At 40.0% G+C, this 13,197-nt stretch overlaps 1 non-coding gene across 1 annotated transcript; it reads right to left on the reverse strand.

The window, feature by feature from the left end:
- Positions 1–347: 347 nt before the first annotated feature.
- Positions 348–454, reverse strand: LOC114404022. Its single transcript, XR_003664783.1, has one exon. It is a non-coding gene; the product is annotated as a small nucleolar RNA R71 (small nucleolar RNA).
- Positions 455–13,197: the final 12,743 nt, after the last annotated feature.

Genomic DNA, 13,197 nt, shown 5'->3' on the forward strand with positions numbered 1-13,197 from the left:
TAAGGGAAATGGCTGCACCTGATTTCACCTACGAAAGCTTGTGCATCCAATACCTTAATGAGGATGTCCCATATGTTCTTAAAACTGGACTGATTCATTTGCTTCCAAAGTTTCATGGCCTTGCAGGTGAAGACCCGCACAAACATTTGAAGGAATTTCATATTGTCTGCTCCACCATGAAACCCCTAGATGTCCAAGAGGATCACATATTCCTGAAGGCTTTTCCTCATTCATTAGAGGGAGTGGCAAAGGACTGGCTGTATTACCTTGCTCCAAGGTCCATCACGAGCTGGGATGACCTTAAGAGAGTATTCTTAGAAAAAATTTTCCCTACTTCCAGGACCACAGCCATCAGGAAAAATATCTCAGGTATTAGACAACTCAGTGGAGAGAGCCTGTATGAGTACTGGGAGCGATTTAAAAAACTATGTGCCAGTTGCCCTCACCATCAGATTTCGGAGCAGCTTCTTCTCCAATATTTTTATGAAGGACTCAGTAATATGGAGAGAAGTATGATAGATGCTGCCAGTGGTGGAGCCCTTGGAGACATGACTCCTGCTGAAGCCAAGAATTTAATTGAGAAGATGGCTTCCAACTCCCAGCAGTTTAGCGCCAGAAATGATGCTATAGTCATTAGAGGAGTGCATGAGGTAGCTATAAACTCAGCTGCATCATCTGAGACTAAGAAGCTTGAAGGCAAACTGGATGCATTGGTTAACTTGGTAACCCAGCTGGCCTTGAATCAGAAATATGTACCTGTCGCAAGGGTTTGTGGTTTGTGCTCCTCTGCTGACCACCATACAGACCTTTGCCCTTCCATGCAGCAACCTGGAGCAATTGAGCAGCCTGAAGCTTATGCTGCAAATATTTACAATAGACCTCCTCAACCTCAGCAGCAAAATCAACCACAGCAGAACAATTACAACCTCTCCAGCAACAGATACAACCCTGGATGGAGGAATCACCCTAATCTCAGATGGTCCAGCCCTCAGCAACAACAACAGCAGCCTGCTCCTTCCTTCCAAAATGCTGCTGGCCCAAGCAGACCATACATTCCTCCACCAGTCCAACAACAGCAACAACCCCAGAAACAGCCAACAGTTGAGGCCCCTCCACAACCTTCCCTCGAAGAACTTGTGAGGCAAATGACTATGCAAAACATGCAATTTCAACAAGAGATCAGAGCTTCCATTCAGAGCTTGACTAATCAGATGGGACAATTAGCTACACAATTGAATCAACAACAGTCCCAGAATTCTGACAAGCTACCTTCTCAAGCTGTCCAAAATCCCAAAAATGTTAGTGCCATTTCATTGAGGTCGGGAAAGCAGTGTCAAGGTCCTCAACCCGTAGCACCTTCCTCATCTGCAAATGAACCTGCCAAACTTCACTCTACTCCAGAAAAAGGTGATGACAAAAATTTAACCAACAATTTCTGTGTAGGTGAATCTTCTTCCACAGGTAATTCTGATTTGCAGAAGCAGCACATTCCCCCTCTTCCATTCCCTCCAAGAGCAGTTTCCAACAAAAAAATGGAAGAGGCAGAGAAAGAGATCTTGGAAACGTTTAGAAAAGTAGAGGTAAACATACCTCTGTTGGATGCAATAAAGCAAATTCCAAGATATGCTAAATTCTTGAAGGAACTGTGCACTAATAAGCGGAAGCTTAAAGGAAGTGAACGAATTAGCATGGGCAGAAATGTCTCTGCATTGATTGGTAAATCTGTTCCTCAAATTCCTGAAAAATGCAAAGATCCAGGTACATTCAGCATACCTTGTATTATAGGGAATAGTAAGTTTGACAATGCCATGCTAGATTTAGGAGCCTCTGTTAGTGTTATGCCTCTGTCTATTTTTAATTCTCTATCTCTAGGTCCCTTGCAATCAATTGATGTGGTAATTCATTTAGCTAATAGAAGTGTTGCCTATCCTGTTGGTTTCATAGAAGATGTCTTAGTTAGAGTTGGTGAACTGATTTTCCCTGTTGATTTTTATATTTTGAATATGGAAGATGGATTTTCTCAAGGATCAGTTCCCATCATTCTAGGCAGACCCTTTATGAAAACTGCTAGAACTAAGATAGATGTTTATGCAGGCACACTGTCCATGGAGTTTGGTGATATAACTGTTCATTTTAATATTCTGGATGCTATGAAATACCCATCTGAAGATCTTTCTGTATTTCGTGCTGAAATAATTGACCATGTTGTTGATGAATACATGACTGATCTTTATTCTAATTTGCATGCCTCTCACTCTTCATGCATTGAGTCTGAAATTGTACTTGATCATATGTCTGAATTTGATGCTGAGAGTGAATCTGAGAGTGATATTGATTGCATGTCTGGTGGTGGTGTTTTACCTCTCGAGATTGATTTTATAGAGTCAGATAGGACTAACCATGTTTCAGGAAGTACACATACCTCTGACTTTCTTTATGAGGTAAAGGCTGAGAAACCATCTCCTTCTACCACTGTCCAGCCGACCACACCAGAATTGAAGCCTCTGCCATCAAATTTAAAATACGCTTGCTTGGATGATAGCAAGAGTTTTCCAGTGATTATATCTGCCTCCCTTGCTGATGAGCAAGAGGAGAAGTTGTTGTCAGTTCTCAAGAAGCATAAGAAGGCTATAGGCTGGACCCTGGCGGACATTCCTGGTATTAGCCCATCCACATGTATGCATCGAATAAATTTAGAGGATGGAGCTAAACCAGTAAGACAGCCACAAAGAAGACTCAACCCGGTGATTCTTGATGTAGTGAAGAAGGAGATAACCAAGCTTTTGCAAGCTGGAATCATTTATCCTATCTCTGATAGCCAATGGGTGAGTCCCGTCCAGGTAGTCCCGAAGAAGGCCGGCCTCACAGTGATCAAAAATGAGAAGGAAGAGTTGATTCCTACTCGGGTGCAGAAGAGTTGGAGAGTCTGCATTGACTACAGGAGGCTGAACCAGGTTACCAAAAATGACCATTTTCCCCTGCCATTCATTGATCAGATGCTTGAACGCCTGGCAGGTAAATCTCACTACTGTTTCCTTGATGGTTTTTCTGGTTATATGCAAATTACTATTGCTCTTGAGGATCAGGAAAAGACCACATTCACCTGCCCCTTCGGCACTTTTTCTTATAGGAGGATGCCTTTCGGCCTGTGCAATGCCCCTGGTACCTTCCAGCGGTGCATGATTAGTATTTTCAGTGATTTTTTAGAAAATTGCATAGAGGTGTTTATGGATGATTTCACTGTATATGGATCCTCTTTTGATGGTTGTTTGGATAGTTTAGAAAAAGTTTTAAATAGATGCATTGAAACTAACCTTGTTCTAAATTTTGAAAAATGTCATTTTATGGTTGAGCAAGGTATAGTTTCAGGGCACATTATTTCCAATAAAGGTATTGAAGTAGATCCTGCAAAAATTTCTGCCCAGGGTGATATATTATGCTTCTAGGACTTTAGATGCTGCCCAAGCAAATTATACTACTACTGAGAAAGAGCTTCTAGCCATAGTTTTTGCTCTTGAAAAATTTCGATCTTATTTGCTTGGTACCCGCATTATTGTTTGCACTGACCATGCAGCTCTAAAGTACTTGTTGAAGAAGGCTGATTCTAAGCCTAGGTTGATCCGATGGATGCTCTGGCTCCAAGAGTTTGACTTGGAGATCCGTGATAGGAGCGGAGCACAAAATCTAGTTGCTGATCATTTGAGTCGGATCGAACGTGTATCAGATGCGGATTCACCCATTCGGGATGATTTCCCGGATGATCATTTGTATATACTGTATAGTATTTCTGACTCTCTTTCTACTCCCTGGTTTGCTAACATTGTCAATTATTTAGTTGCCTCTGTTTTTCCTCCCTTAGCATCCAAGGCCCAAAAAGATAAAATTGAAAGTGATGCTAAGCATTTTATTTGGGATGACCCCTACTTGTGGAAATTGTGCAGTGATCAGGTAATTAGACGATGCATTCCAGATCATGAGACTGACTCAGTCCTGCAGTTCTGTCATTCTTCCGCACTGGGAGGTCATCTGGGTGTTCAAAGGACAGCTCGCAAAGTGCTTGATTGTGGTTTTTATTGGCCCATCATCTTTAAAGATGCGTGGAAGATCTGCAGCACTTGTGAGCAGTGTCAGAGAGCAGGAAATACACTTACATGGCGACAACAAATGCCTCAGCAACCTATGCTATTTTGTGAGGTGTTTGATGTTTACATTCTCCTTGCAGTTGACTATGTTTCAAAATGGGTGGAAGCCAAGCCCACTAGAACTAATTATGCTAAAGTTGTTGCAGACTTTGTCAGGTCTAATCTGTTTTGCAGGTTTGGAGTACCTAAACCAATTGTTAGTGATCAAGGAACCCATTTTTGCAACAGGACAATGCATGCCCTGCTTAAAAAGTACGGGGTGGTACACAAGGTATCCACACCATACCACCCCCAGACCAATGGACAGGCAGAAATTTCTAACCGGGAAATCAAGCGAATTTTAGAGAAGATTGTGCAGCCAAGCATGAAAGATTGGAGTACCAGGCTTGATGATGCTCTCTGGGCACATCGGACTGCCTACAAAGCACCCATAGGAATGTCTCCTTATCGGGTTGTCTTTGGAAAGGCATGTCATCTTCCAGTGGAAATTGAGCACAAAGCTTACTGGGCAGTGAAGACTTGCAACTTCTCTATGGATCAAGCTGGTGAGGAAAGAAAGTTGCAACTGAGTGAGTTAGATGAAATCCGCCTAGAAGCCTACGAGAATGCCAAGTTCTACAAAGAAAAGACCAAGAAGTTCCATGATAGCATGATAGTTAAAAAGGACTTCATGGTTGGGCAAAAAGTGTTATTGTATAATTCTAGGCTTGGACTCATGAGTGGTAAGTTGAGGTCTAAGTGGATTGGTCCTTTTGTTGTTACTAATGTTTTTCCTTATGGTACAGTTGAGATCAAAAGCGACTCCACAAACAAGAGCTTCAAGGTCAACAGACATCGACTTAAGTCATTCCTCACGAACCCTTCTTTAGTGGACGTAGTGGTGGAAGAGACTTCCTTACTCCACCCTACTCTTCCTCCACCATGACTTAGGGAGTTTTTCTTTTCTTATCTCCTTCTTTGCTTTTATTACACTTGTCCGATTCTCTTTGATGATTTAATTGTTTTTAATCTTTTAATTGTGCTACATTGAGGACAATGTGTTGTTTAAGTATGGGGGGGAGTGTTCTTTGGTTTTGCTAGTTTTGTTGGTTTTGTTAATTTGTTAGTTGTGTTAATTTGTTAATGTTGTTAGTTTCGTCGGATTTTTAGTTTAATATTTTGGGTCAATTTTATGTGCATGTACGAATTTGCATGTTTTTCTTTGAATTATAGGATATGTTCAAGAAATGGGTAATTGTTTTGAAAATAAAAGTTCTTGACATTTTGTGACTTGAAATCCTTGATTCTCCTCTACATGTCATGATAGTTTTGAAAGCTCAATTTGAAAGTGATGAGTTTACCTTTGTGAGAATTTGAGCCATCCATCATCATAATCATTTGGTGTGTTTTGCCCCATTGATTGCTTGCACAATAGTCTTGGCTTGATTCTTGTTGATGCTTCCTAATTCACATGCATATTTGGAAATGATTGAGGCAATTTTGTTCTTATAAGCTTCTAGCCAAATGGACTTACCTTGAATTAATTACTTTGATAGCCCTTTTGAGCCTTGTTTCCCTTTCCTTGTTTTGAAGCTCACTACAAGCCTTAAATGAAAAACCATGATATCACCATATCCTTAAGGAATTTTGGAGCTTTAGAATTGTTTTGGGAATAAGTGTGGGGGGTTTTGTTTCATTGGATAACTTGTTTTGTTGACTATGCTTCATGATGTATTTTGGGCCATACTTGATGTACATTGTATATTGGTTAAATGTTGGACATGCTGAATGAAATGTTGTTTCTGAAAGGCTATAGATTAAAAAAAAAATTCGAAAAAAGAAAAAGAAAAGCAATAAATGGCACAAGAATGAGGAAACTCTTGGTTCTACTCTTCATGTTTAAATTTTATCTTTACTTCTTTTTATTTTCTTATTTTTTTTCTTAATATGCACTTATTCCCCATTGCTCCTCTATTCCTTTGGGATTTAGCCACTTATTCCATATTTCTCCATACCTTGTCCTTGGCCCCATTACAACCTTAAAAGACCTTTTGATCCTCATGTGCTTGTGTTTGTGGGTTGATTGTCAATTTTAGAATCTTGCCAAGTTTATGTGGTGTTTGCTTTCATGGGTGCTTTGAGGGTAAATAGTAGCCTAGACACTTGAGAGATAGAGTTTATATCTTGTGAGGCTTTATCACTTTTCATTCTTGAGCTGATTAACTATTTTGCCATGATTGGGTTGCTTGGATGATTTTCATGAATGTCTTGACTTTTTGGATCTCCTTATGTTAGATGTTACCCATTCCTTTCATTCCTTGATGTTCATTGAGAAATATGTGAATGTTTTTGTTTGTCTCTCTTTGATATCCTTGGATTTTGTTGTTTGTTTCATTTTGCCCAGGAGTGCAAAAGGCTAAGTATGGGGGGTTTTGATGTGCCATCATTTTCTTCTATTTTCTAAACCTTTTTTGCACCATTTTAATTACTGATTGGTCTTAATTGTCAATTAATCAGGCAGTTTAATTATTTGGGCTCATTTAGCTAATTTGATGTTTTTAATCTAATTTCAGGAATTAATGAAACATTGGGCTTAATCCGGATTTTGGTTGTGGACTTGAAGAGGGAAAATAAAGCAGCACTTACCTTAGTTAATTTCTAATTAGGAAATTTTGCAATTTTATTTTATGTTGTTCAGTGTTTATTTCGTTTTGGGCCAGAGTATTGTAATAGGGCCCAGTGACTTTGAGTGACTCTTTTTAAATAGCTGCCTTGGGATTCGTGCAGGGCATTCTGTGATGCTATTTTCATTATTCAGAGCTTTGGTTTTAGGTTTTCACGTTTTTCTGTTCCCTTGTTACGATTTTTGTTCTTAATGCAAATTTCCATTTTCTGCTTCTAATTACGAGTTCATTCTTGCTTCTTCTACTTTGAAATAGGGTTGAATTAAGTGGTTGACTGTTAAGGACGAATTCTCCATAACCCAGGATAAGAGAATGGCTTTTGAATCAAAGGAAACAACCCGTTTTTAATATTAGTAGTTTCGTATTCCAGTTTACTTGTTCTGCTCTTTAATCACAAAACAAACATCCCCCCCAATCGTTACTGTTACTGCAAGTATATTATGAACATTTGGTGTGTCACTGCTCGTTGGGAAACGACCTAGGATCACTTCCTAATTACTGCATTTTCATGTTTATTTGATTCGGGTACGGCCTTGATCAAGAGTAAATTTGAATTTGAGTCTGGGTCTGATTTTCTAGGTGTTGTACCTCTTGATGTTGATTTTTTAGAGTCAGAATGCACTAACCATGTTGCAGGAAGTACATATACTTTTGACTTGCTTTATGAGGTACAGGCTGAGGAACCCTCTTCTTCTTCTCCTACCCTGGTTCCTCCCACTGTTCAGCCACCACCCACACCAGAGTTGAAGCCCTTACCAGTAAACCTCAAGTATGCTTACTTGGAGGACAAGGAAAAATTTCCAGTGATCATCTCTACCTCCATTGCTGCTGAGCAAGAAGAGAAGTTGTTGCTAGTGCTCAAGAAGCACAAGAAATCCATTGAATGGACTTTAGCAGACATTCCTGGTATTAGTCCATCTACCTGCATGCATAGGATACTTTTAGGGGATGGAGCTAAGCCAGTGAGGCAGCCACAGTGGCAACTCAACCCCATCATTCTAGATGTGGTGAAAAAGAAGGTGACCAAGCTCTTGCAAGCTGGAATCATCTACCCCATTTCTGACAGCCAGTGGGTGAGTCCAGTTCAAATGGTTCCTAAGAAGATAGGCCTCACAGTGATCAAGAATGAGAGGGATGAGCTTATCCCCACAAGAGTGCAGAACAGCTGGCGAGTCTGCATTGATTATAGGAGGCTAAACCAGGCAACCAGAAAAGATCATTTTCCCCTGCCATTCATTGATCAAATGCTTGAGCGCTTGGCAGGTAAGTCTCATTACTGTTTTCTTGATGGTTTTTCCGATTATTTACAAATTCATATTGCTCATGAGGATCAAGAAAAGACCACATTCACCTGTCCCTTTGGCACTTTTGCCTATAGGAGGATGCCCTTTGGTCTATGCAACGCCCCTGGTACCTTCCAGCGGTGTATGCTTAGCATTTTCAGTGACTTTTTAGAGAGTTGCATAGAGGTGTTTATGGATGATTTTACTATTTATGGATCCTCTTTTGATGCATGTTTGGAAAGTCTGGATAGAGTTCTTAATAGATGCATTGAAACTAACCTTGTGCTGAATTTTGAAAAATGTCACTTCATGGTAGAACAAGGTATAGTTTTAGGGCATATCATTTCCAGTAGGGGCATAGAGGTAGACCCTGCAAAGATAGTTGTTATTTCACAATTGCCTTACACCTCTTGCGTGCGAGAGGTTCGTTCTTTTCTTGGCCATGCAGGGTTTTATAGGCGCTTTATCAAGGACTTTAGCAAAGTGGCCCTTCCACTATCCAATCTGCTGCAAAAGGAGGTGGAGTTTGATTTTGATGATCGGTGCAAAGAGGCTTTTGATTGCCTCAAGCGTGCATTGACTACCACCCCTATCATTCAGGCACCTGATTGGACAGCCCTATTTGAGCTAATGTGTGATGCATCCAATTATGCATTGGGGGTTGTCCTTGCTCAAAAGATTGACAAGCTGCCTCGGGTGATCTACTATGCTTCTAGAACTTTGGATGCTACCCAAGCAAATTACACTACCATAGAGAAAGAGCTATTAGCGATAGTTTTTGCTCTTGAGAAATTTCGTTCATATTTGCTTGGTACTCGTGTTATTGTTTATACTGACCATGCAGCTCTGAAGTACCTGTTGATGAAGGCTGAATCAAAGCCTAATTGATCAGGTGGATGCTTTGGCTCCAAGAATTTGATTTGGAGATCTGTGATCGGAGCGGTGTACAGAACCTCGTGACTGACCACCTGAGTAGGATTGAGCATGCGTTTGAGGACTCATCCATTCGGGATGATTTTTTGGATGACCATTTGTACATTCTATATAATATTTCTGATTCCTTCCCCACTCCTTGGTTTGCTAATATTGTGAATTATTTGGTTGCTTCTGTTTTTCCTCCCTTAGCATCTAAAGCTCAAAGTGATAAAATTAAAAGTGATGCTAAGCATTATATTTGGGATGACCCCTATTTGTGGAAGTTGTGCAGTGACCAGGTTATTAGGAGATGCATTCCAGACCATGAGATTGACTCGGTCCTGCAATTCTGTCATTCTTCCGCACCAGGTGGCCATCTTGGCATATAGAGGACAGCTCGCAAGGTGCTTGACTGTGGTTTCTATTGGCCCACCATCTTCAAGGATGCATGGAGAATATGTAGCACTTGTGAGCCTTGTCAAAGATCAGGCGGCTCACTTTCATGGAGATAGCAAATGCCTCAACAACCCATGTTGTTATGTGAGGTGTTTGATGTCTGGGGTATAGACTTTATGGGGCCTTTCCCTGTCTCTTTTGGTTTTGTTTATATTCTCCTTGTTGTTGATTGTGTTTCAAAATGGGTGGAAGCCAAAGCCACCAGAACTAACGATGCTAAGATTGTTGTGGATTTTGTTAGATCTAATCTGTTTTGCAGGTTTGGAGTCCCTAGAGCCATCGTTAGTGATCAAGGCACCCATTTTTGTAACAGATCCATGTATGCCTTGCTCAAAAAGTATGGGGTCGTTCACAGAATTTCCACACCTTACCACCCCCAAACTAATGGGCAGGCTGAGATTTCAAACAGGGAGATAAAAAGGATCTTGGAGAAGATTGTGTAGCCGAACATAAAGGATTGGAGCACCAGGCTGGATGATGCTCTTTGGGCGCATAGGACTGCCTACAAAGCACCCATAGGAATGTCTCCTTATTGAGTTGTCTTTGGCAAGGCATGTCATCTTCCTATAGAGATAGAGCACAGAGCCTGCTGGGCTGTAAAGACCAATAACTTCTCTATTGATCAGGCTGGAGAGGAAAGGAAGTTGCAACTAAGTGAGCTAGATGAGATCCGTTTAGAAGCCTTTGAGAATTCCAAATTCTACAAGGAGAAGACCAAGAAGTTCCATGACAGCTTGATAGCTAAGAAGGACTTTGTGGTTGGACAGAAAGTTTTATTGTATAACTCTAGGCTCGGACTCATGAGTGGTAAGTTGAGGTCAAAGTGGATGATATGTATTTTTGCCATGCTTGATGTATATACATATATTGCCTAATTGTTGTTGTTGCTTTATTTTCCAAATATTCAAAATGCTTTCAAATGCTATTTGCTTAAAAAGAAAAACAGAAAAAGAATGAAGTTGAATAAATGAGGTCTTGTTTTGAGGACTTGGACTGATTTGAGGACTTGGTTGATTTTGTTGATATTGGAGGTTTTGGGTTTACTTTTTATGCTTAATTTTAATTTTGATTTTGGGTTTATTACTTTTGCTTAATTTCCACTTATTCCCCATTGCTCCTCTATTCCTTTGGGTTTTAGCTACTTATCCCATACTTTCCTCTACCTTGTCCCTGGCCCCATTACAACCTTAAAAGACCTTTTGATCTTCATGTGCATGTGTTTGTGGTGTTTGGTTGTCAATTTTAGAGTCTTGTCAAGTCTATGTGGTGTTTGTTTTCATGGGTGCTCTGAGAGTAAACAGTAGCCTAGACACTTGAGAGATAGAGTGCATATCTTGTGAGGCTTTATCACTTTTCATTCAATTCTTGAACTGATTGACTACCTTGCCATGTTTGAGGTGCTTGGATGATTTTCATGACTGTCTTGATTCTTTAACTCTTTACGTGTTGGATGTTTCCCATTCCTTGAGATTCATTGAGAAATATGTAAATGTTTTTATGTTTGTTTGTCTCTCTTTAATGTCTCTGGATTTGTTCCTTGCTCTGCTTTTTGATTTTGCCCAGGAGTGCAAAAGGCTAAGTGTGGGGGAATTTGATTTGTCATTATTTTCTCCTATTTCTTACCCCTTTCTGTCACCATTTTAATTACTGATTAGCCTTAATTGTCAAATTAATTATGCAGTTTTATCATTTGGACCTACTTGACTAATTTTGTGTTTTAATTTAATTTCAGGAGAATTATAAGCAATTTGGGCTTGGATCTGGAATTGGGCTGAACCGGCTTAGACTTGAAGAGAGCAGACAATTTTATTTGTCGTCCAGTTTTATTTTATTTTGTTTTTGGCCTGTATTTTTGTAATTGGGCCACCAGACCTTATTTTAGTGAGCCCAGCTACTAGGGTTTTAAGGGTTTTCGTGTTACTGTTCACGTAAGCAGTTTTTGTAGGGTTTCATTTCCAGCTTCTTTTAGGGTTACTATTCACGTAGCTTCTTCTAATTTCAGTTTCGTTTTCTGCTTCAATTTCCAGTTTCGTTTTATGCTTCAAATTCCATTTCGTTTCTACTGATTATGGAAGGTTGAATCTCTAGTATTGTTTTCTCTTGAGGATTAAGCATTAGTTCTCTTTGAGGTTTTGTTCTTAATACTAATTTCTGATCAATTTTTCCCCTTCACCAATTATTTTGTACTTGTTGCTGATATTAATCCATGCATGCTTAATGTTTGATTATTTGTCCCTGTGCTTAATTAATATTCATGCTTAATGGACATGTGAGAGGGATTAATTGGTGTATGTGTTGCTTAATCACATAATGACAGCCTTGTGTTAATTTTCGCATAGTAAATTAATTTCGGGTTGGATTAAGTGGTTGAATTGATTAGGGATAAATTCTTGTAACCTAGGATAAGAGACTTGCTTTTGAATCAAGGGGAAACAACATATTTTAGTTCTGTTATTTTCTGTAATTCAAGTTTGCTTGTTGTTTAGATTGCAAAAACAAACAAACCCCCACCCCCCCCCCCCATTCGCTACTGTTTTGTTATTATATGTTATGAACGTTTGTTGATCATTGCTCACTGGGAGACGACCTAGGATCACTTCCTAGATACTGCATTTCAATGTTTATTTGATTCGGGTAGAGCCTCGATCAATGTCCCTGGTGGGGGAAAATAAAGTGGTTAAAGAGTTTAAGCATCTCCGAATGGATGTCTTAGGATTTTTAATTCATCCATGGTCAGTGTACTTGATGGTTCCCATGTTTCATACGTTGGATGTTGTGTATGTTCGTGGGGGTTGCATTGACCTTGTCGGATGTCCCTGGTGGGGGAAAATAGAGTGGTTAAAGAGTTTAAACATCTCCGAGGGGATGTTTAGGATCTTTAATTCATCCATGGTCTTTGTACTTGATGGTGCTCATGTTCATACGTCGTATGCTGTGTATGTTCATGAGGGTGCATTGACCTTGTCGGATGTCCCTGGTGGGGGAAAATAGAGTGGTTAAAGAGTTTAAACATCTCTGAGGGGATGTTTAGGATCTTTAATTCATCCATGGTCCTTGCACTTGATGGTGCCCATGTTTCATGCCTCATATGACACGGGAAATAGTATAAACTATGGCAGTATGTACTTGTAGTTCCTTGTGAGGAGGACTACTTGTACTAGGGGGTGTGTCACTTGGTTTGGGAACTCCCTTGTGGCCCAGGTTGATCACCATGGGGAGGGGGGAGTTATGGTACACGATAGGGTGGTCTCGACACTTACTGCATAGTTTTCCTAAGTGAGGTGTCGTGTGGACACGCTTAGGCTATTTCCTTGGGGATGGTACATACCACATTGCATCTGAGAGTTGAGGTCAGGTGCATGCATCATTCTGAGCATAATTGATTGGATCCATGGATGGATAATGAATAATTGTTGGATGTGTGTGTTGATTAATGAATGTTGTGTAAGCTCATGATGTTTGTCTATGTTCTCTTACTAATTGTGGTTATTTGGATTTAGTATTGGTTCTTTTTATAATGAACTCACCCTTGCAATTTTGTATCGTATGGTTGATACATGTGATGATCGCAAACCTTGTTCGTGGGAGCAGAATGATAGCAGTAGGGTGCAGGAAGTGAGATTCTATTGAGGAGCCGACGTGATGACGTTGGAATTATTTTGGGAGAGAGTTGTGTTTTGTTAATCAACTCCTCCATAGTTGGTTCATGATTCCTTTTGTTGAACTAAAGATGTAAAG

This window comes from Glycine soja, chromosome 20, assembly GCF_004193775.1.
Source record: "Glycine soja cultivar W05 chromosome 20, ASM419377v2, whole genome shotgun sequence".
NCBI lineage: Eukaryota > Viridiplantae > Streptophyta > Magnoliopsida > Fabales > Fabaceae > Glycine > Glycine soja.